Genomic DNA, 26,125 nt, shown 5'->3' on the forward strand with positions numbered 1-26,125 from the left:
AGGATACCGTATATTTGTACAATATACCGCTACCCGGAGAACGGATTTTGTTCTGTGTGGTTAGTGTGTAGTCTACACTATAATGCTGCATCGTTTGCACTGATTTCGATGTTATTTGTTCTTATGTATATAAACTTCTGTATCCTCAATAAATCGAATGCATGGCATCTCATTCTGCTCTTAAGAATCTGTCCTAGATACCACGAAGACATTACAAAGTCAATAATGAATATTACGAGGGCTATCCAGAAAGTAGATTACGTTTTCGTCTGTGTCCGCTAGGGGCGGGGCTAGCGCGGCCATCTTGGGGTCAGAGCGTTGCGCAGCTCAGTCGGCATCTAGCCGTGCTAGTGAGAGGTTCGTGCTGTGCTCCGTTAAGATACTGTGACGGTTTGAAATGTCTGCGTTAATTGAAAATCCCGCGAGCTGCGAGGTGCGTGCAGTAATAAGGTTTCTGACAGCAAAAAACTGTAAACCGATAGAAATCTATCGGCAGCTGTGTGAAGTGTATATGGACAACATTATCACTGAAGGTGGAGTGCGACAGTGGGTCATAAGATTTAAAAATGGCCGAACCAATGTTCACGACGAAGATCGAAGTGGGAGACCCAGCAAAGTGACTGCCGAACTTGTCGAAAAAGTCGATGTTAAAGTCCGTGAAAATCGAAAGTTCACAATAACGGAACTTTCTTTGAGTTTTCCACAAATTTCGCGAAGTTTGTTGCACGAAATCATCAGCGAAAAGCTTGGTTACCACAAGTTTTGTGCAAGATGGATTCCAAAAATCTTGACAGAGGACCACAAAAATCAGCGAATGGCTGCAGCGTTGCACTTTTTGGACGCCTACAATAAGGATGGTGACTCTTTACTCGATCGCATCGTTACTGGTGACGAAACATGGGTGAAACACGTGAACTGTGAAACGAAATTGCAATCAATGCAGTGGGGGCACACAGGTTCTCCCCAAAAACCCAAGAAATGCATGCAAACAATGTCGGCAAGGAAGATGATGGCGACTGTTTTTTGGGACAGAAAAGGTGTGATTTTGGTGGACTTCCTGGAAAGAGGCACTACAATAAACGCTCAAAGGTATTGCCAAACTCTGCAAAACCTCAGAAGAGCAATTCAAAACAAGCGCAGAGGAATGTTGAGCTCTAAGATCTTGTTGATTCACGACAACGCCCGGCCCCACACGGCAAATGTCACGCGTGAAGTTCTTGAATCTTTTCAGTGGGAGTTGTTTCCTCATCCGCCGTACAGTCCCGACCTGGCACCGAGCGACTTCCACCTATTCCCAGCAATGAAGAAGTGGCTGGCTATGCAGCGTTTTGATGACGACGAACAGCTGCAAGAAGAGGTAACGAAGTGGTTGAAGTCGCAGGCGGCCGAATTTTTCGACGAAGGAATTTCCAAGCTCGTACATCGCTACGATAAATGCCTTAATTTGAATGGTGACTATGTCGAAAAGTAGTATTTGTGTGTGGCTTTCATCTGTATATAATAAAATTTGTTTCCTATACTTTGTTGATTTTTTATTCCAAAACGTAATCTACTTTCTGGATAGCCCTCGTAACTTGGGATTCAGAAATTAGTTGATTATTTACTAGATCACTTTAGTTTACATTTTCTATTTACTTAAGATTCTCATATCGTCAGATAGAAATTAAATGGATACTTTCATTAATGCCAAACATTTTTTGTGACAAAATTTTGAAAATGATAAGCAAGAGAACAAAAACAAAAACAAACAAACAAACGAAAAAACAGCTTTGGTAGAAATTACAAGTGATTTGTATCTCACTTTAAGGAGTAGGTGTTGTTTGTTATCGTTAAAGGACAAACACTAAGAGACAATCTGATAATTAACAATGTATTTTTGCATATTGTATAAAGTAAGTAAATAAATAAACATGTACCTTCCAGAATTAAAATTTAAAAATAAAACTATGAGATGTTATTGGCAATTAACAGCATACACATTCGCGCCACAAAAAATCGTTGTTCAAGATTTTTCTCGAAAACCACGCATCACAATTTACTCGGAGGTACCTAAGTTTGTTCAGCACTATGTCGTCGCTGTGCCTCGAAGAACCGCTATGTGTTAAAATCACAACTTTTCAGAAGCAAAAAAAAAAAAAAAAAAAAAAAAAAAATCCGAACTCTTAAAAGTTTGCCAAATATACACGGAAGCACTTGAAAAATGTAATAAAATTGGTTCTGCGTATATTATGCACGTAGCTTGCTTCAACAGCATTATATTATTATTTTTGTTTACGTGGCACCTTTTACGCCTTTATAATCACATCAGGCCTAACTGTTTGCAACAGTAGAATAACAACTTACTGCCAATGTTGTTTCTACATAGTAATTGGGTGCCTTACCGAGCGTTTGCTAAACCAATCCTATTATTAACGTAATCCCAATTAAATAAGTAAAATTAGGGGTATGAGGCGTGGTGTGAGGTCAAAACTGTTGGATAAATGACACAAAATTAGTGGTGTGAGGTGAAAACTGTTAGATAAATGGCACAAAATTAGTGATGTGAGGTGGAAATTATTGGATAAATGACACAAACTTAGGGGTGTGACGTGAAAACTCTTAGATAAATAGCACAAAATTAGTGGTGTGAGGTGGAAACTGTTGGATAAATAACACAAAATTGGGGTATGAGGTGGAAACTCTTGGATAAATGACACGCAATTAGTGGCGTGAAGTGGAAACTGTTGAATAAATGACAAAATTACTGATGTGAAGTTGAAACTTTACGATAAATGACACAAAATTAGTGGTGCGAGGTTGAAACTGTTGCATAAATGACACAAAATTGTTGGTTGATCAGCTTACACTTCAAATTACAAATGTTGTGTCCATGTATTACTTTAACTTGTTTTTGCAATTATGAATTCTCAACTATATCAACCGCACAAACGGGGCCTTATTACGTAGTGCTTTTTCCATCAACACAAAATTTGAGTTTTTAAATTTGCGATATTAAGTACAGCAGTTATTAGGCTTATTGCTTCTTTCCATTATTTGTGTTGCTTTCCGATCTGCAAATTTTACGAAGACAGTTACGAAATGTGGCTTACGGTATACCACACGTCCTGCTAGAGATAATAAGGCGAAAAATAGAATGCAACATTATAATATGTGACCACTGCGGCTTGTAGCATGTAATGTGGAATTATTCTGTATCAGGTTTCTCAAAAATAAAAAATGCAGAGCGTAGCGCAATGCAAAACATGCAAAAAAAGAAAAAAAACAATTGTAATTATTTTGCCTTATAACGCAAACTAAAATCCAGATTTTGCGATGCATTCACACAAATAGTAATGGATTAAGGTTCATCGACTTTTGCGTTAAGAAAATTCGAATTAGCGAAGACTGACATAATGGTATGAATTGCAGAACGGCGCCACTCTTTGGAACCTGTGCTATTTTATATTTTATCCACCAAAAGATATACCTTTACAAGTTGTGTGAGCGTAAAAGAATGTGTGTTACCGTTAGGAGAAGGTAAGAAATATCGTAAAAGAAGACAAATAATAGCGTAAAGGAATGTGTGTACCACCGATAGGAGAAGACGAATAACAACGCAAAAGAATGTGTGTGCTATCATTAGGAGAAGATAAGTAATAATATAAAAGAATGTATCTACCACCGTAAGGAGAAGACGAATTATAATCTAAAAGAATGTTTGTGCGACCATTAGAAGAAGACAAATAATAGTGTAAAAGAATGTGTGTGCCACCGATAGGAGAAGACGAATAATAACGCAAAAGAATGTTTGTGCGACCATTAGAAGAAGACAAATAATAGTGTAAAAGAATGTGTGTACCATCGATAGGAGAAGACGAAGAATAATAACGCAAAAGAATGTGTGTGCTATCATTAGGGGAAGATTAGTATAAAAGAACGTATCTACCACCGTAAGGAGAAGACGAATTATAATCTAAAAGAATGTTTGTGCGACCATTAGAGGAAGACAAATAATAGTAAAAGAATATGTAAGAACCGTTAGAAGAAAATAAAAAATCGACACAATATGTTATGTTAATGTCAACATTTTTTTTTTTTTTTTTTACAAATACAGTAGACAAATAACAATTTGTTTCACCAAAATAAAAACCATAGAATAATTATATAGTATAAGAGGTTTCAGCTGCTCTTCTCGCTGAAACTGTGAAGACCGTGACGCCACCACTCAACGAAGTTAAGTACCACGAATTACTAAAAGCAAGAACGAATCAAATCATTCAGAATGCCTGAGTCTGATAGAATTAGCCAATGATGCACTTAGCTACTGCCAGTAGCAGACGATGCAGTTAGTTACAACTCTAGCCGTTAGTGTCGCAGAATCACTTTCGTTGCATTATGGGGAAAAAAATAATTTCTATTAGTTATATAGGAAGTGGTTCATCAAGATAATGAGTGGTAAAACTGTTAATTAATTTGTTATTGGCAACGAACGACACATATTTTAGCGCCACAAAAGTTCGCTTTTATTATTATTATTTTCTCAAAATGTGAGTTTCTCAATTTGTTCAGCTCGGTTTAATCTACCGAGATTGATACGTTTTGTCTTTGGACAATGTTTTAGTTAAACAGAAATTAAAATTTAAGAGTTAATTACAGTTTTAGGCTATACCTAATTAAATTACGATATGTACTGTCGTCATGCTAGCGTCATAATGAACAACTTAATGAAGGTATATCACAATGTCAGTTTCACTTTAGTAAAGTGGTATAGTTCTCAAACAACATAATTTTTTAAATGGTTTACAAATAAATTAGTTTTCCTCCATTTTTTCGATGTCGCACTTCCATCTCATGTAATCTGCAAATAAGAGGAAAATGGTGATTAGAATATTTTTCTCGGACTTGCACTACAGCGATCACAAGAAACATTCACACTAATCTTATTCTCATGGAAAATAGTACCTGTTGCAACCTCTTCGTGGATTATAGTCCACTCTTTATTTTATAAGTTTCAATATTAACTCCAATATGGCATATGTCATTTCAAATTAAAAAAATCCGCAAGTAGTAGTTCAGTGTTGGGGTGAGTTTCTTTGCTGAAATTTTCCGAAAACATTTATTATAGTTTCGTTCACATTTCACAATGATTCAGTAAAATAACCGGAGCAAGATTTACTTTAATTTAAGAAATATCAACAAAAAGTTTAGTGCGGTGTCAGTACCTTTGACCCTTTTAAAATATCAAGAGATATACTTAATCATACTGGGTGTCTCTGGATGATGTTTCAATACTTTGGGAAGTGGTAGTATTTGTGAATCTAAGCCAAAAAAAAAAAAAAAAAAAAAGATCATATGAAGGTGGGTCCTATTCTCAGCGCTTTGATAGATACAGGTTGTGAACCATTTTGGACCTTATGTAGCTTGCTGTTCATCCTGCAGAAATGAGATATAGAGCATTTGAAAAGTGATGGAATAGCCTTTCCGATATGGAACATGTAACAGTGGTATCTTTTCTTTTGGAAGGGACGTTATTAAGAAAACATTGAGACTCAATGTAGCCATCCTATTCCTTTAAATAATCGTGGCTTTCCCAAACTTCTCTGAATAATTTCCCTTCCGAAGACACCACTGGCAGATGTTTGAGATCGTTGGCAAAGCTATTCCATCAACTTTCAAGTGTGATATGTCTAACTACTATAGAATAACTACAAGTTAAGCAATAAGCATCAGAAAGTGAAAAATGGTGTACAATCAATAGCTCTGAAACCGTTGAGAATAGGACCCATATTTATATGTTTTTTTTTTTTTTTTTTTTGCTCAAAATCATTAATACAACAATTTCTGAAAGTGTTGCCATTTCTTCCAGATACACCCAGTATTTTCTCCTTTATTAAGCTTAACAATCTTTAAGCAGAATGTAAATATTTGGGTACGGTTTCTGCAGTTACTAATAGTAAATATATAGGTTTACTTAATACTAATCTGAATTACGGAGGTGTTTAGTCTATAAACTAATTATTTGTGGGGGGAACGATGACTCAATAGTGGCGACGGCGGTGGCGCTTACCTCTCGTTGCGTGGAGTCGTTGGTTCGATCCCCGACCAAATAAGTTTGTGTTGGACAACATCCTGTCTGTGGGTTTTTCGGAGTTCCTCCCGCCTTCTCATTCCAGCAAATCTTCCATCATCATTCATTTGCCTTAATCATCGTCTCTCTTTTTAGCGTAAAGGGCACAATTTGATTTGATTTGATTTTAAGTTTAGCGTTCCTTTCAGCAGCGAGGCTATATGAAACGTGGAATCTGAACCACGTAAGCTCCCGCCAGGAATCGAACCCAGGTCTCCGACGCAAAAGGGGCGTACAAGGACATAATCGTGGGACGTTAATCTGAAAGATTTCATTTCAATTTTTCATTTTTGCAAACTAATCTAGAGAGTAGAAAGTTGATTTTCAGAAACATATCAAAAATTCATCTTCCTTTGCCATTGCTACAGCATATTCCTGGTTAGTTTTACAGCTGGATTATTATGAACCTTGATATTAATCCTTTTCTGGAATAAACGTAATTTATTCTTTCTCTATAAACTTTCTCTCCCTGCAACCTGACCAGCTGCGCTAGTTGTGTGTTGTTGCTTCTAGGTATCTCCTGTCTCTTGCAGAAATACTGCAGTGACTAATAAGATGCTTGCTTGCTTCAGTTACGTCACAAAACGGCAACCAGAGTGGAGCTGAGAGGTTCATCCATCAACGGTCACTGCGAGAGAGCACAAGACAGATTACTCTCAGAGTAGAGTTTTCATAACAGAATTCACAGAAAATAGAACAGCAAAAAACGAGACAGAACGAGCTTACCTGCAGTACAATATTAGGAATAATGATAGATTTCAAGGGACTTGACGTGTCCCTTCCAAAACTGGAAAAATCAAACCAACGAAAGTCAAAATGGAGCACAAGTAAAACAAAAATAGCAATAATGTTTATTACCGTCCTTTATTAACTTTTTTTCTTGAAAAATCAAGGGCAGTATAGTACATATATGGTACGAATTCATCTGAACTCATCTAATGTAGATGAAACTTCGTTTGATGGTAGACCTTAACCTACTGTACAACCTTGTGAAATATATGATGTACAGACGTCTGGTTCCCGAGTTAGGACTTTCTAATTTTGGGCCTGGACTTACAGAAATTTTCGCAAGACATTTTTAATAATAAAAAAAAATGCTTAAAGATCAATGAAAGACGACTTCCGCAACTGTGGACTTTCTACTAGTAGAACAGTATTGTTTGTTTATTAGTCAGTGGCGAATCTACAAGGTAAAAACTGGGGGAAAGGAAGTCAAAACTCAGACTATGATAGGTATATCATGAGTCTATTATAAACTTTCAAAAAAATATAAATTATTTTTGTCACTCAAAAAACTGGGAAGACCTAGGACCTACGGTTTCGGGATAGAACTGCCACTGTTATCAGTTAAGGTTGGTTGTTATTATAGTAGCATTGCTCAAAAAACGATAAATTTCTCGTCTGGTTTCCGATACAACACGAGAAGTTCTTTTCTTAGACGAGACAAGACAAGAAACGTGAAAAGTCTCGTTTCGTTTTCGAGACTAAAGGAGAAATTTCATGAGACTCGTTGGCAACACTAATTCAGTCAAGTCTTACAACCCAAACACTACTCTACTGTTACATGATTCATAATACAGGGTAGCCTAAATAATGCATCAGGTTTTAATCAAGGTCCTACCGGATCGCCAGATCTCACGCAAGGTGATTTCTTCCTGTGAAGTTATTTTAAGGACAAAGTTTATGTATTTCCAATGCCAACAACGTTGCAAGAACTGCAGGATTGCTGCTGTGACGGACATTAACTGAAACATGCTAGTGAACATATGGACGGATCTAGATTACTGTTTGGAAAAGTGCCGGGTGACTAAAGGCGTATACACTGAACATTTGTAGACTGTACCTGAAACTTGGTGAGTATAAGTGTCTTCTTGTATAACTCATCTTTGTATGTAGCCTACATCGTATACTTGTAAATGAACAGTGCTTTAGATGAATCATTTAGGTTAGCCCTGTATAAAAACAATGAACTGATAAATTAATTATACATACAAGGAGCATTTATCAATGTTTAAAGATACGCAAGTCATTACTTCAATATAGCCTACTACAATAATAAATATGGTTTAAATGTTATATCACACTCATAATGAAGCTTCCGTAACGTGAAAAAAATCTGGTAACTTCTAGATGAAATAAAGAAAAAAAATGCATAACTTTATACACAGATTTACAAAACAAGATGTGAAAACTTCGAAATGAAACAAGAAAATCTTTTTGCAAATCTAAACGAGACTACAAAGAATCAGTTAATAATAAGGAAATAATTTATCTGCAATTTAAAATTTATATTTCGCTATACATTTGGTATTTTCATCAAACATAGACAGGTCTTATGCAGAGTCATTTTCGGCGTTGTACTAAAAGCTTCACTAATGTATGATTACTACTTCCGTATTTAGAAACACATTAGTAAAATTAACAATGATCTATAGTCAAAAGAGTCAGACATAACTCTTCTGTAAGGTTGTACAAACACATTAGAAGAAACCAAGATAGATAGTAGTGTTCTGTCTTATTTCGATTTCTCCTAATACAATTTGCACAACCTTGTGGAAAAGTCGTGCCTGGTCTTTATCGATATAAACTGAGCTCGACTAACGTGTTTCTAAATACAGAAATTAGCATCACACACGAATTAAGCTTTCAATATACGTAGCTCTAAAACGACGACTCTGCATAGGATCCCAATATGTTTTTCTCGTGAATTAAAGATTACAATATTTGTTTGAATTAAACTCTGTTAGGTGCAAGCAAATGAATTCATCCCATCTTCAAAACCAATTTGTTTAACGAAACCTTTTCTTTAAAAAAATCATTAAACAATCCACGCCCTTTCTATAAGTCCTCCAAATAAGGTCTACTAATAGAGTTGAAATGGTTAATCAGTTCACCCCAATATTGTGAAAATGTTTTAATGCAACTCCCGTTTCTAAAATTAAACACGGTATGTAAGCATTTCTTGAGGCTTAACTAACTACCCTTATCACTTCATGATTGACATCCGCCAAAGGTGGGGCGAATTGTTCAAAGTTGTACAGTGAAATATATTTTTCGCTCGTTTCTATAATAGATTGTATTACTATTGTGCAGGTGTCTGATGTTCGTCCTAATTAAGCTCAGTTTTTACACTACAAAATTAAGATAAATGGGGATGTTGGTTAATGCAGGCGTCCTAGGATTTTGAAATGTTGGGATTAGACCTATATATTATTCGGCGTAAGCTCTAAACTGCGATAAACAAAGCCACGTGAAACTAAATCTCGCTGATTTGCTGTTGTCCTACCGACGCTTGTACTCCTCCGCAAAATAGTTCATGTGATTGCATTATTACTTTTACTATGAAGCTTCGTATAAAACTGTTATATTATTATAAATGACAAAAATATAATACGGATTATCTAATAATACTGCAATCGAGTGTGGCTAATGAAACAATAGGAATAAACACTAAGCATGCGCAGTAATTATGGCGCCAACTCAACTGTGGACGGATGTTCTGCTTTTAAAGTCTGAAAGATGACTGGCATGAATCCCGGTTCCGCGGTGTTGTGGTGAAACACCAACAAGGCAAACCTTTACTCACTAAGCAACAATTGTTTACGAGCGAAATTCAAATACCTTTTTTTCAATCTTTCGAGTTTCTTTTCTTTCTTTTCTGCTGCTGCTGTAAGTATCTGAACAACACGAGACAGTATTGTCAAAATGCACATGTATAATTTGCTCCTCCCCGTGGGGAGTGGGAATGATACATCACTAGCCAATCGTATTTGTGACAAGCGGAAGGATACAAATATTTTGTTTATCGGAGTTTAGAGCTTACGCTGAACAATGTATAGGTTGATTTTATAGAAAATCTATTATTACAAAAATAAGACAGACGTGATGTTAGATGGGCTAAAAGGAAAAAGTAATTTGATAGGATACAGCTCAAGGAAAGGGAAACTTAGTGCAGTACCTTAATGTTGTGCTGATCCTTCAAGTCAATCTGCTTCTCTCCTCTCAATAGCGTATACTAACAACTGTTACTGATGCTTCTCACCCAATACATAGTCAAGGCTCTATATATGCTCATCACACCCATCACTTTCAGGATGAAACAAAAACGTAAAAAAAAATCTCGTAAACTTAATAATGCAACGCATGGAAACGTTCTTTATCAATACACAACTTAAAAGTCAACTTATTATCGTTGTTACGTATTTTCAAGAGGCAAAGAACCTGATGCAACCTTACGAATATGGAAGTTGGAGTAGATGTCCGTGGGTTTTATTTTGAAAGAGTACAAAATGATACGAATGAAAAGTAAATCGTATACATATTTCTTACCTCAAGCGCCATCATCAGAAGTTTAGAAATTAATTCTAGACTGTGCGGGGGAAACAGTATAAGAGATAAGTCAAAATTGGAGATCTATGTGTCATGCTTCACCTCCGGTTGACTTGGTGTAAGTCTATTCTCAACGTGACTTGAATAATAGCTTCTTGCTACTGTTAGTATAAGTGGTTCACAATTATGCTTGGTAAAACAAACAAACAAACAAACAAACAAAAAAGCTTCCTAAAAACCTGTTTTTTTGACATACTGTTTCTCCTGCGTAGTCTAGAATTATCAATAACAGGGGGCCGCGGTAGTTCAGTGGTAGAGCGTTCACCTCTGGTGCTTGGAGTCCCTGGTTCGATCCCAGCCCCCACCAAGTGACTTTGTGGTGGACAAACACCGTGTGCGTGGGTTTCCTCGGAGTTCTCCCGTTTCCTCCCACATTCTTCATTCCACCATTTCATTCATTACTCATCAGTACCGTCTCCTTTAGCCTAACCGGCATAACCGTAGGACGTAAAACTCAAAGATTTCATTTCTACCAGAATGCCAAATTTTCATTTCATTTTTTTTATCAATAACACAATTGACTGTGTATCTCAGAAATTTAATGTAGATGTCCTAATATCGTATCGCTTATATACATAAGAATAACATTTCGTTTACACACCATATCTTCCTTCACATTATAGTACCAATTTTTCTAAATTTCCATTTAGCATTTTTTTGTCATGAGGATGTATTTAAATCTAATGTGGAGTTCTAATTCATAATCACATAAACTACTTTCAACGATAAACTATAAACGTTTCAGTCCATTCGTCACACGCTAATCTTGGTAATAAACAGCAGGGTAGTACGTTAAAAAAATCGACTTTTGTTTACATCTAATAATATGAAAAAGTTGTCTTTTGATGTGAAATGGAAAAACTTAAATTTTAGGGTAATTGGAGCATGCTTTGAGCTTCCGTAAGTACGATAAAAGTTCATAAATTTGACATTTCTTGTTCTATTTAAGCCTTTCTACTCTTCTATTTGCACTATAAAAACCCTGATTGTACTTCTTTATGTGTTTTTATTGAACAAATAAACCTTTTCTTAAGGGGAGGGGGAATAACGAAGTAATAATTCTACCTTAGTATAGAGTAAAATGAAATGGAATGAAATCTTTCAGTTTAACGTCCCACGATTATGCCTTTTAGGCCAAGGGAGATGATGAAAAAAAACAAGTAAATTATGATGGAAGAATTGGTGGAATGAGAGTGTGGCGGGAAACGGAAGCACCCCGACAAAACCCACGGACACGATGTTGTCCACCACAAACTTACTTGGCTGGGAATTTAACCATGAACCCCATACACCAGAGGTAAACGCTCCGCCACTGAGCTACCGTATCCCCCTTAGTATACAGTCATTTGTTTCGTTTTAAGAAAGTCGACTTTTGCACATTTTTGGCTTATGATTTTATTTTTTAAACCTTACCGTAAATTAAACGCTCTCCTCCTCTTCCCCCGCAATATTTGTTTAATCAATAACAAGACATAACAAGTACAACCAAGGGCGCCGATTTCTCTGTAAATTTGGGGGGTGGGCATACAGATGCAGAAGGCATATATAAGGATTTTAAAACAAATTGCATTCAAATTATGCCAAACATTGTGTATTCTTGAATACAATAAGGGGACGTACATGAGATTTGGGGGGCTCGAGCCCCCTCGGTCCCCCAGGATCGGCGCCTTTGAGTACAACCAAGGTTTTTATAGTGCAAATAGAAAAACGAAAGAGACTGAAATAGAACAAGGAATATCAAATTTTTGAAACTCTATTGTACTTACAGCACCTCAAAGCATGTTCCAATTACCCTAAAATTTTATTTTTATTATTGTTTTTTTTTAATCGAAAGGCAAGTTTTCCACACTATTAGAAATTTTAAAAAGTCGAGATTTTTCGTTCACAGAGTCGCCTTAATAGATGTCGTTGTCTGTGCTATCGTTTACCTTACTAACGCTAATACATGTCGCTACCTACCCTACCGTGTGCCTATATAACGAAATCCTTGAATCATTGCTTAATTATTGTATGAAGTTCGGGGCGGTTGGTGGACAAAATAACATAAATTTGTTCGTATGTAAACAATTAGAGATTTTAATGAAACACGATTTTGACATATAGTGTACAGCCGGACGAAGTCTCCGGCGGAAGAACCAGTATTATAACCTATTGAGAGTTTCTAATACAACATCCCATGTTGCAATATTGACCTGCACACACACACTCACTGCGCAGCGCTGTGCTAGTAGTGTGTGACTTAGAAAATGAAAAATCTGTTGGTCGCTGGTTGCATGACTTGGGAAAGATCGATGCAAGAATAGGTATGGTGTAGCTGGGAAGCGGGAGGGGGGAAAGAACTCTATTATCAGAACCAAAATTCCAGGAAAAATACATAAAATACCAGCCAAATATAAATATCTCTACATCTTGTCATTTTTTAAAAAATAAATCATTGAGAAGCATTTGATTGTCTTGGCTAAGAGAAAGAGATGGAGAGAAAGAGAGAAAGAGAAGTAGGACTAAACATGATATTTGCTTGAAGATTTTCTGATATGTCAACAGCATATTTCATAGTATACCCTTCATTTAATAAAATTTTGATTTTCGTTTGCATATAAGATTTTAGTGCGAAAAAATGTGGAGCAGAAAGAGTATTGCAAAGTTATTAATAAAGTAAATACAGCGTACGTCAAAAATAGCCCGTCATACAATTGATGTTTTTAAGTTAACCTAATAGAATTCATCGCATAGTAGGTCGTTTGTTTATTTGTTTATTGAAGTTTAGCGTCTCTTTTCAGCTCTGAGACTATATGAGACATTAACCATATAGTACCAGAAAATCGAACACATGACTACGTGCACCACTGGATCAGCAGGGAAAACTGCATAGTAGTACATATATGGACTAAAGAAATGAAAATCCTAATTATATGCCACATTTGACCAAGAGTGAATTAGGTTATAATAAGTATGTACAGTCAACGACAAAAGTTCTTTCCCTTTGATGAAATTTGTTTCGTAAGTAACTTCAGAATGGAAGGACAATTTGAGTACAGTTTCAGTACATTAAAAATAATATAATTTTCTGTACATACCAGCCCTAACACCGTTATTCGCAAAATAATTTTTACCAAACGGAAAGAACGTTTGTTGCTGGCTGTACAATTAAAACGGTCATTTTTAAAATTAAAAAAAAATGGAGTAAAACCCAAATTTAGAATCTTATAACTGGAACCAAAATATTTAACTGCGCATCAAAACTCCAAGCCAACAACAACTAGCAGCACGTTCCGTGATCACGAAGAAAGTACGTGTGTATCAGGGGCGGATCCAGGACAGACTTCTGGGGAGGAGGGGCGCTGGGTTGTAATACTGCTACTTTGAGCTACTTTTAAGAGTTCCAAACTCTGGGATGGGTTTTATTTATATATATAAAATAAGAAAGTGTCCTTCTAGGGGGGGGGCGATCGCCCCCCTTGGATACGCCTATGGCGTGTATTGCAATCCGGTTACTTCTGGGCATACTCTCGTACATATTTATGCCTTGTACATATATTCATTCTTTATCTCAAGCTTTCCATATGTATATCATTTCATCATTTCTTGCACGATTTTTTTTAAAATTTCATTTGACTTCATTATTAATGCTCAAAGTGAACAATATTGTTCACAGTTTCAAAGACTGCAAGTGCATTCTAGGAAAGAAATATAGCTTTCCAAGACTTGTTCATATTTCCTTCTGTTCCAGGAATCACGGGATTGTAGTCTGAAGAGAATCGAAATGGAAGGGTGGAGATTGGTGGAAAATCAAGTTAAGAGAACTAGAACAAATCAAAAAGAGCTTAAGAGAACTAACTGTACCTGACTTATCGCGTATTAATCGATGTCGGAAAACTTTTCTGGAAGATTTCCCCCCGTCTCCCTTGTAATATCGTTCTGTCTGCTCGGGCTAGAGGATTCGGTTTCTTCTCATATCCAGTGCCCTCAAAACATCAATGTTCTTTCTTTCGTTCTTTCTATTTTCAATTTCTTTTCACTTCTTCATCTTCCTCTTATATTTTCCCTTTTCGAACCAAAAAAAGTCTGAAGTTATAAAGGAAAAAGGTAGTATTGGAAGTTTCCTTTTGAAGTTGGAGAGTGAGCTGACAGGTGCCTGGTTGTGTTGAAGAAGGAGAGAGGAAGGAGTTTTCTCTATCACTTTCTTCTTCAAGTATTCGCTACTCTTCTCTGCTTTTCGGCTTCTTTTCAATTCACCTATCACAAATATACACATACAGAAAGAAGTCAATCTGTGTTATGTTTTCCTTAAGCGATGATTTGCAGAAAGCTTTCTTTTTCTTCTTTTCTCGATGTGCAAATATTTTCTCCCATTGACGGATACAGATAAAACTCTTTGGTTTTTTTTAGATACTCTTCGAAATTTTTATCGTCAAAGTAATCTGTGACGTATTCGTAAAAAAAAAAAAAGAAAAAAAAAAGAAGTATATATAACGTATCTTTTCTTTATAGCAAAATAAAATTAAATTTGCCAAGATCATGATAAACCGGGCTTCATTGAACGTCAATGTAATGTCATATCTCCGTTTTATGTCCACATATACGAGGCGTATCCGAAAAGTAAATACCGTTTCGAAAAACAAAATACTAAAACAAGTTTGTTGAAGCCAAATTTATTTTTACATGAAAGAGCACACCTTAAACTATTTTTGGACATAGTTTCTACCAATGTTCAAACATATGTCAAAGCCGATGACCAACTTGTTGAATCTTCGTCAACGAAAAATCCCACTAGTGTCCGGCAAGTACCCACTGTTTCGTTTGAATGCCACCGCTGCGTTAGTGTCGGCGCCCTGCGCATGCGTGATAGTTTTACTGGTTCATTACAGCTTCACCAATGCCAGTACGGTTGAATTGTAGCGAGTGTACTGTGTCCTGTGATCGTTTTTACAACGTTTAAAACAATTGTTGAACCCGCCGACTATGAGATTCGTTCTATTATCCAGATTTGGAATGCAAGGAACTTTATTCCGGCCGAAATTCATCGTCATATTGTAGAGATTTACGGTGAAAATGCAATGAGTGATGGAATGGTGCGAAACTAGCCTTCTGTTATGACTGATGAGTTGGCAAGGAAAGTGATGAGAAAATTCGTGAGAATAGACGGTGCACAATTACAATGCTTTCAAATGAGTTTCTTCAAGTTTCGAGAACTGTTTTGCACGAGATTGTTACCGACCACTTAGGTTATCACAAACTGTGTTCCTGCTGGGTTCCGAAAATGCTCATAGACGTCCACAAAACCAAACGACTTAGCAGTGCTTTAACATTTCTTATTCGTTACAGCGAGGAAGGAGAGGAATTTTAAAACCAAATCGTGACTGGTGATGAAATGTGGGTTCACCATATCACCCCAGAATCGAAACAATGATCAATGGAGCGGCGGTACACAGGATCCCCCACAAACCAAAAGTTCAAAACGACAATGTCAGCACAAAAACTCATGTGCTCATTGTTTTGGAACAGGAAAGGGGTTTTGCTGGTTGATTTCATACTCAGGGGTCAAACCATCAATGCAGAACGATACTGTGAGACTCCGAGAAAACTTCGGCGACTTTCAATCCAAAACAAAAGGAAAGGAATGCTCAGTAAAGGAGTTACCTTGCTCTATGACAATGCTCGTCCCCATACTGCTAGTTCCACTCAAACATTAATCCGAGAGTTCGGTTGGGAGCAGTTTGACCACCAGCCGTACAGCCCCGACTTGGTGCCGTCTGACTACCACTTGTTCTTGCACCTGAAACGCAAGCTCGGCGGTATGTGCTTTGAAAGTGTCAACGACGATGTGGAATTATGGTTGTTTTCTCTGGCAGAATGTTTCTTTGAGGAACATTTCACCTCCCATTTCAGTAGGAGGTAGAATGATTAGGTGTATACGATTTGCAGACGATATAATGCTTGTTGCAGAATCTGAAGAGAAAATCAATAAGATGTTAGAAAATTTGAGGAAGAGCTGTGAAGAATATGAGATGAAAATAAATGTTAGATAGACAAAAGTCATGATTATTAGAATGAAGGAATCAATAATTATGACTAAATCACCAATAATCAAAAAGAAGTCAAGTAAAAGTAGGAGGGGAGAAAATAAAACAGATGACTAGTTTTCGATACCAGGGTAGTATTATTGGTGATTATATGAAGTGTGAACGTGAAATAAAAGAAAAGATAGGAAGGGTGAAAGAAGCCTTTAGCAAGAAGAAAATTCTATTTTGTGGGACCTTGGACAAAGAACTGAGAAAAAGACTCATGAAGTGTTTCATATGGAGTATTGTGCTGTACGGGTGAGAAACATGGACATTACGCAAATGATGTAAAACGATTGGAAGTTTTCGAAATATGGTGAAGAATGGAGAGAATCAGCTAGGTCGATCGAAAAACGAATGAGAGGTTGTTAGAAATAGTGGGGAGAAAATAACAAGTTTTAGATATACTAAGAGTTGAGTTGAGTTGATTTTAGTTTAGCGTCCCGTTCAGCAGCGAGGCTATATGAGACGTGGACCTACTGATGAACGTGGAATCCGAACCACATGAGCTCCCGCCGGGAATCGAACCCGGGTCTCCTACGCCAAAGGCGCGTACGCTAACCGCTTAGCCACGAGGGAGCTCTAGATATACTAAGAAAAGGAAGGGAACTGGTTGGGACATTGGCTACGAAGGAACTATATCATGAGGGACATTTTAGAGCGTATGATCGCAGAAAAAAAAAAAAAGGGAAGGGAAAAGGAGACTACAAATGGATTATATCAAAACAGAAATTGTACGTGAAGACGAAGAGGTTAGTGGAAGACCGTGGAGCACGGAAGATTCTCAGTAGGGAAGTAACCAGTCAATAATGGCACAATACCTATGGTGATGATGATGATAATTATGCACAACAGTACAAAGTACTACAAACAAATCCTTCAAGTAAACCAAAGGATTTAATATTTTCTTTACAAAACCAGACTTTTATAAATATTTTGTATGAACTAGAAACGTAAGTTAGCGTCTACTACAAAATTCATCGAATTATTGTTGTAGTATACTCTGATGATACGGGGAAAGTGTCTTTAACAGCGTGTCATGAAATCGTTCCAAACTTGTGTGTGGTGACGAAATATTAACTGAACCTCAGAAGCAGATAAAGATATTTACTTCTTCCGAAGAAATTGGTAACACTTCAAAAGATTCTGACTAGTCTTTTTGGGGGTGAACCGAAAGTTAATTCTGTCTGTTCAGCACCACAGATTGCACGTATATCTGAAAATACAGCGGATCGAACCAAATGAAAACAGATGGATGGATCCAGATAGGCATTCGTCGCATAATGTTTTTGTATTGTATTATCGGAACTAACGCGCTGTAAATTTCAATATATCACTTATTATTATCTATTCAATGCATTTCGATTGTCAGTCCTCGAATTGTCAGTCCTCAAACGCTATATATAAAATTGGGAACAGAGGTAAAAATGAAATTGGACAGAGTCTAAGTATGACATTTCAAATTTTATCGCATTTCTATGCAAAAGAGATGCCATACATTTTCCTGGAAATCAACCTCTTCCTAAATTGTCTTATAACTTAAGGAATCATATAAGAAAGAGGTATAAATGAAAAAGTACTTTACTTCAGCAGATATCAGATAGTGGGCAGTTTGCCTGTTTATAATATATTGGATCTAATAGGCATAAATTCTTGCATTTTGTAATGGAGAGTTACAGGTGAGACTATCAGCTGAATCAGCTTCATCTTTCACTTAACAAGTGAAATTATGAATGACTTTGGAAAATCTGGTTAAACCTAAAAGTTCAAAAGGCTTAATTGAGAAAAAAAATCGTTACTATTTTGCAATTCATGTACAATATTTCTCTGAAAACTGTACAACGGAATTTCTTGTATGTTAAAGAAAATTGCTATGTGCTTGAATATTTTGAGCAAATAATGGTAAAATACAAAAGAATATAGACATAAACATATATTTTCACTATTCATAGAAAATACCTCAGTTAGAAAAGAAATGTGTTATTTTGAAACAAAATTTTTCTAATGTACAAAAGTACAGGAAAGTACAGATTTATTTATTTCTCGTGAAATAAAAACACTCTACACCTAAGTAATTTGAGCATAGATCTATAATAATAAATGGTAAGTATCTTTAAGTCAATAATTAGTCAGTTAACTCATAAATAAGTGTTGTTACCTTATTTTAAAATAGAACACGTTTATTTTCCTAAATATGTAGTTTGCCATCCCTTTTTCTTTCGTCTTCATCTTCATATTCTTCTTATTATTATTGTTCTTCTTATTATTATTGTTCTTCTTATTATTATTAAAAGAGCTTTTGTACTCCAGTTCCAGTTAAACATAGACTATTATTTCAAAATGTTACTAGGTTAAGAAAAACGTGCATGCTAAAAGCTTTTCCTTTCGGGACTTTCGTTTAGTAATCTACGTATCATTTCCGAAAGTTTAATAATTGTATAAATAAATATAACGAAACATTAATACGTATAACAGTATATTATACATTTATTTCAACATTGAATCATAGCATTATTTTTTATCTTTCCTAATAACACGCTTTTCCACTGAAAAGTTTGAGTTATGCCTACATACATATAAATGTATACTATATTTCTGCTGTTGAAACCTAAAACTGTGTGTAGGTTGCATATAATCCATCAGCTGTCTTCTCCAGGACAGCAGATAAAACAGGATTGTATGGGCGTAGCCTGCTACTTTAGCATCTGTTCCTTTCGGGTAATCTGTTGAGAACACAATGTTAAGCTGTAGAAGCGAATATTAAGACTTAAGCTCTTCCTTCTATGCATATTCTACCTCTTAATCTCCAGCCCGAGAATAATATAATGAATGATTCAAAAATTTATCATTTTGAATTAAGGAAATTGTGTGTGTTCTCACGCTTAAGGAAATTCTTTCTACAGAATATAGAAATGGAACATAGTTTTCCTGAAGGCTTTTTCACAAAAGCACTAAGTATCTATATTTTACTAGCAGATTGCCCATTCTTCGCAAAGCGAGAATACATTTAATTTTGGACATAAAGGGTAATGGGGGTTGGATTTGGATTTAAACGGCATCGGAAACGTCGCTGTTCGTCTCGGCGACTCCGAAAACTAAGGATTTGACACTAATATCGGTCATTTTCGACCATTTTTAAATATCTTAACTCTCCAACTCCCCTACGTTGCACCGTCAAAGTGAAACGATAAAATACCTTCTCAGGCCCGAACCTCATCAATATTCAAATTTGATCAAGATCAGTCTGGTGGCTCAAGAGTTATTAAGTCACAAACATTGTCACTTTCATGTATATATATATATATATATATATATATATATATATATATATATATATATATATATATATGAATGAATGAATATCAATATGTATATATATTGATTTTTATATCTCCCCTTCTCCTCCCCTAATTTGCACCGTCAAAGTAAAATGGTAAAAACCATCCCAGGTCTGGACCTTATCCATGTTGAAAATTTGATTGAGATCAGTTGGGTGGTTCAAGAGTAATGAAGTCAAGAAATAACGAAAATGTTTTTTCTTTCTTTTTTTTTTTAAAAAAAAATATTCAATTAGAACTGGACAATCTAGACAAAATTTGGAATCGATCAGTGAAAACGGCATGTTCTTAGTACTTGTGGTTTTCGAGACCTTATTGTCGAAAGGATTGGAGACAAACACAAACTTTTCTTTAGAGACAAACATATAAACCTAGAATTTAAATATATAGATAGCAGATTGTCCGTTCTTTGCGCGGGGAGAATACGTTTCATTTTGGACATAAAGGGCAATAGAAACTGAATTTGGATTTAAACAGCATTGGAAGTGTCACTTTTTGTCTCAGCAATCCCAAAAACTATGGATTCAACACTAATATCGGTCATTTTTCGATCATTTTTAAATATATATCTCCCTCCCACTCCCTTAAGTTGCAGCGTCAAAGTGAAATGACAAAAAACACTGCAAATCTGAACCTCGCCTATGTTGAAAATTTGATCGAGATCGGTCAGGTGGTTCAAGAGTTTGTTAAGTCACAAACCTAATAGATTAGTTACAGTTGTAAAAATATATAAATTTAAAAATAAAACGAGGGTGTTGATTCTTCATTTCAAACTGATCGAAGGGGCCGAGGTGGTTCAGTGGTAGAGCGTTCACCTCTGGTGCTTGGGGTGCCAGGCTCGATCCCAGACCCCGCCAAGCGAACTTTGTGGTGAACAAACACCGTGTGCGTGGGTTTCCTCGGGGTTCTCCCGTTTCCTCCCACTTTTTTTCATTCCACCATTTCATTCATTACTCATCATCACCGTCTCCTTCAGCCTCACCGGCATAACCGTGGGACGTAAACTCAAGGATTTCATTTCATTTTTTTTCAAACTGATCGAAAAATGGAGAAACGTTGGTTAGTATGTAAGTTATGTGACATAGAAATGTGATACTCTGAAAAAGATAGGGTTACCACCTTCTAATTTTTAATTTTATATCTACTATATGTGAATCATTATTGCAAGAACTATGCGGGTCATTTTTACAATAAAGAATAGAAACAAGATATAATAATCTGCTCCTTATCAATATTTTTAGTTTCGAGCAACAATAGGAGAAAAGGAAGTATAGTGATCGTGAAAAAAAGAAAAAAAAAAAGAATTCGAGATTTCAACGAATCTACACATTTCATCACCCCTTCATGGCTAAAAGGATATTTGTCTGGGATTCTTTGAATATATGTGTGTATACATTCATTCGACTAGGTTTATGTACACTCGAGGCTATACCGTTTAACGTGTCCAAACTAAATTTTAAAACATAATGAACTTAATTTAATGATTTACAAGATCCTTAAGCAGATGTTCGAACTTTCTTCCTATCCCACAAAAGAAGTGTAGTTTACTGAAGGGTGAAAATAAATGTAATTTTGTCGAAAACGGCTTTAACGTTATATCAGATTGTCTAAAAATATTGAGCTTTTGGAGGTCAAAATTAGAATACATATACTGTGATTTGAAAATATCATGAAAAAGCCACGTGTGCACTGTTTTGTTTGATCTTTGATGACCTTCTGCCAATCTTCCAGCAACACCATAATTCCGTCGTTATAGAGTTTCTATGGTTTCTGCTCAAAAAAAAATAAATAAATAAATAAAAAATAAAATAAAATAAAATAAAATAAAATAAATAAATAAAATAAAATAAAATAAAGTGACACGTGGCTCTTTTTACCGATCTCTTTAGAAACTAACTCAACACCATTCAGGTGATTCCATAGAGACCGAAACAAATGTTAGTCTGACGGTGCCAGATACGAAGTAGTGGATATAATAAAACCTCCCATCAGGCAAGCTCTCTTAATTTCTGCCAGGTCGTTTTAAAGTTGTATGCGGTCTGGCGTTGTCAGTGTAAAATATGACACTCTTTCTGTTGAACAGTTCCGGGCTATTTTATTTTATTTTTTTTTTAATTACTAGGTACACTTGTGCTAATTGTCAACACCTCCAAGTCTATTGTTCTACCCGGCAGCAGCAGATCGTGATCCGCGATGCCTTCATGAGAAAAATGGGAAAAGTAGTTTAGTTTTGGGGCGAGCTTCCTTCAGACGAAGGTTTCTTAAAATGCCTTACAATTTTGTTCGTAAATAAATATTTCAATAAGTTTAGCATAACATTAAAAAAATTAAGAAATCGGAGCGAGAAGGTTTAATAATGCAGTTGGCTCCACCTTCTATTTTATTTTATATATACAAAAGTAAAAAAAAAGAAACATGTATTGCAAAAAAGAAACGAAAACTATTAATTATTATCGGCAACAATTGACATACTTTTCAGTGCCACAAAAATAGCTTTTGTTTCGAAAATTACGCATGAGAATTTACACACATCATATAATTTTGTTCAGCTCAATGTAATCTATAGATTAGTCAGACATTTCTTTTTTCCATTAGATGCTAATGGTATTGTAGAAAAAATATTTCTGTATAGGAATATCTTTTCGCTGTAAGATTAATTCTAAACCAGAGTATAGGAAAAGAATGTTAACAATATTGAACACTTACGATATATTTATTATTATTATTATTATTATTATTATTATTATTATTATTATTATTATTATTATTATTATTATTATTATTATTATTATTATTATTATTATTATTATTGTGGCCAAATGTCATAGTTAAATTATACTTGATTTATAAGTATTAATGTTACACATCACAGAATTTAATTTCTATAAATCAAACGACATTCCTTTACTACTCTGGTAAAAATAAGTTATAATTACACTACAGTGGGTTCTGACAAACTTCAATTGTTTTTCCCCTAATATTGGTTTATTTTATATAATTACGCCTAAGTCACTGTTCTGTTTGTTTCTAGTACGAGGGAGAGTCGAAAAGTTCCCAGAATGTTGTTGTAGTTCTGGTATTTGTGATGTAATCATAATGAATCTTGTGCAACACAATCCCTAGCAGTGTTGTAAAATTAAATGTACGGGGATTTTTTTTCGGTCACTATTCCTTAACGACGCAATAGATTAAAAAAAAAAACTTGTAGGGATCTTTCCCTTTGTGACCCCTATCGCCTCACCAAATTTAATGAAAATTGATGTAAAAGCCTAAAAGAAGCGTTGAAAGTTCCAGAAGTAGATTTTAAAGAGTGGCTCTCGGTCAGCTTAATAAATCTCGATAGTTTGATATTCTTTGTTTCTTTTATTACTTAGCCTTTCCTGAATGCCTGCAAGCCTAACATGTTATGTTCTAAATTATTTCGAATAGAAATAGAAAAATAACTGTTGTCATATGGCTACAAGGCTGATTAATCTTTATAGCAATGACATGTAATAGAAAAATGTTGTACCTTTTTTAAAAAATTATTTGATTGTTATTAAGTTTGTCCGAACAACTGTCATTAAAGGGTCGAGTGCCGTATACTTGATATTAAATATATATTGCATGATGCTGTGTTAGAATGACAGTGTTAAAATTAGTAGGATGTAGTGTTAGTGTTGCTACTGGGAGATCAATCGTTAATTATTTGTTTAGTTCACAGAAAGTAAAGCCATAATTGTTTGAATTTCTTGATAAAAGAAACTTATTACTTTAGTGTTTCGTGCAGCTAGCAGGTATATTTATTTCCGTCATTTCAAATGTCAAACTCTATATGTTTTCTACTAGATGTAGTTGATTTCGTAATGATAAATCTAGAAGAAAGAAATTGGTCCTCTGATTCAGGGCGGATTTAGGCATATTGCGGAGGACTATGACAATATATAGTTGGAGGCCCCTTGTGTATGTGTATAATATATAATATATATAAGAGTATAAATCATCGCAGTTACTCGTAACACAAAGGTTCATTTAATTCTACCATTGCATTAACACTCAGTTAAATTGGTAAGATCAATGTAGTTGGCATCTATGGTGTACTTACCGATGTTCAATACTACGTTTCTCTTTAGTTTTGGAAAAGAAACATCACTGATATATTTTGCAATGAAATGAAATATCTAGTTTAGTGTCCCACGATTATGCACAGAGGCTAAGGGAGACGGGTGGTGATGAGAAATGAATGAAATGGTGGAATGAAGAAAACTGGAGGAAACTGGAAAACCCCGAGAAAACCTACGTACACGGTGTTTGTCCACCAGAAAAGCTCACATGGCGCAAGATGACACTTGTGTGGCTTGGAAACGAGTAATAACCACAGAAAAACCAAACAACCGATTCAGAAAATGACATACTGTAGCTATATGCTACAAAGGCAGATCGACTCACACGGATTGCGTAAACTACTTTGAACGCATTCACTCCAGTGGCATTTTTACTGAAGCCAAGAAATTCAAGGGAAGGATGTAATGCCCCCCTTCTTTCTACATCTATAAAAATATCAAGTAATAATGGTACTTGTGCAAGACTCTTGCGCAAGAGTCTTAGTCTTGGTCTTGGTCTTGCAGGTATGGTCTTGGTCTTGGTCTTTGTCTTGCACCCCTTGGTCTTGGTCTTGGTCTTGCATCGGTATTCCTAGTCTTGGTCTTTGACTTGCATCGGGATTCCTGGTCTTGGTCTTGGTCTTGCATCAAGATTCCTGGTCTTGGTTTTGGTCTTGCATCGGAATTCCTAGTCTTGGTCTCGGTTTTCGTATTGCTATTGCATGCAAGACTCTTGCATAAACTGCAAGACCAAGACTCTTGCGCTCATCACTAACAATCACCCAACGATATCTCCATATGTTTTCCTTACGCCAACAACCTCTGCATGCAATGGACAACTGGGATTACAGTGCCAGGTACACTTTTCGCATCACAATGTATCAGCGTGAGGCAGCAGATCATCTGGGGCTAAATCGATGGACGTTTACGGACAAACCTACGTTTCTCATCAACGGCCATGTATATACACACAATGCTGTCATCTGGAACAGAAAATCCACATATCTATGAACTCGAACGATGTAACCCTAAAGTGAACGTGTAGGGTGTACTGTTATCCACAGAAAGTGTGCATGGTCCTTCCTTCTTGTAGGAAGACATTGTTTGTGCTACTTATTACTCGGACCATTTGGACCAATTTGTTATACTGAACTTGGAGCAAGATGGTTTGCTGCACAGCATCATCACCTAAAAGCTATTGGATCTGCAAGATCTGCAACAATGAATCAGCAGAGGGGTTTGCACAAATCACCTCAAAGATCCTCGATGCCTCGACGCCTTTTTCCACGGGCGTACCACCAAAGCATATTCATTATAAGTACCACCATAAGTTGTATGTACCACCAAAAGCGACTCACGTACCATCAGTGGTACGCGTACCACAGGTTGACAAACCCTGCTACAATGTGTATGACTTAGATCTACAAGGTGCCTCGAAAATCTAGGATTGTCATAAGGAGTTTCATAGGAGACATTTGAAATCACCGCAGTTATTCGTAACACAAAGGTTCATTTAATTCTACCATTGCATTGACACTCAGTTAAATTGGCAAGATCAATTTGATGACAAGAATGGATCAACCCTCGGATTCTTTTACATTCCATAACGTACTGTGAAGCAATTTGAACTTTCATCGTGCTGGTATGGATTTTCCAATCATCAGAAGTGTTATAACAGATTTCCTATGCAACATCTGGATTCGCATATCGAAGATGGATATTGATAAAATATCGAAACTTGATCAATAATTCGAAATACCAAAAAAATACTGAATACTGAAATATAAAAAATCGAGTAGTAAAATACCGAAAAATATTGATAAATTAATCAGTAATATTTTTGATATCGAGATTTTAATATTTGAAAGTATTGATCGATCTATTGAAATATTGCACAGGTAGAAGCATCTTCATTTACTTAAGACAAGAATATGAAACTGTAGGAATTCCATACAATACCAGATTTCTGGGACATTCTATACTTTTGATAACCTGATACTTTGTTCATGCTGTTAAAATTGATAAGGTTTTTTGCACATAAAAATTTTTCGTAAGAAGAATAATGCATTCTTTGCGCAAAACTACATAAAAGGAAAGGAAAAAAGTAATGATAAAGCCCACCCAATCACAGTGTTCTGCTTCGTTATT

At 35.8% G+C, this 26,125-nt stretch overlaps 1 long non-coding RNA gene across 8 annotated transcripts in view; it reads right to left on the bottom strand.

The window, feature by feature from the left end:
* LOC145663719 (uncharacterized) overlaps window positions 1-26,125 on the bottom strand; it is a 74,369-nt gene that overhangs the window by 37,117 nt on the left and 11,127 nt on the right. The window contains exon 1 of one of the 8 annotated variants that reach the window (XR_014127253.1): window positions 6,514-6,713. The exons of 6 other annotated variants lie outside the window; for them this stretch is intronic. This is a non-coding gene — a long non-coding RNA (uncharacterized LOC145663719). Of the gene's footprint in view, window positions 1-4,648; window positions 4,820-6,513; window positions 6,714-26,125 lie in introns of those variants that run through there. One more of the 8 variants, XR_014127251.1, reaches the window with a different exon arrangement.

The sequence above is a fragment of the Thermobia domestica genome, chromosome 11 (assembly GCF_964235325.1).
Source record: "Thermobia domestica chromosome 11, izTheDome1.hap1.1, whole genome shotgun sequence".
Lineage (NCBI taxonomy): Eukaryota > Metazoa > Arthropoda > Insecta > Zygentoma > Lepismatidae > Thermobia > Thermobia domestica.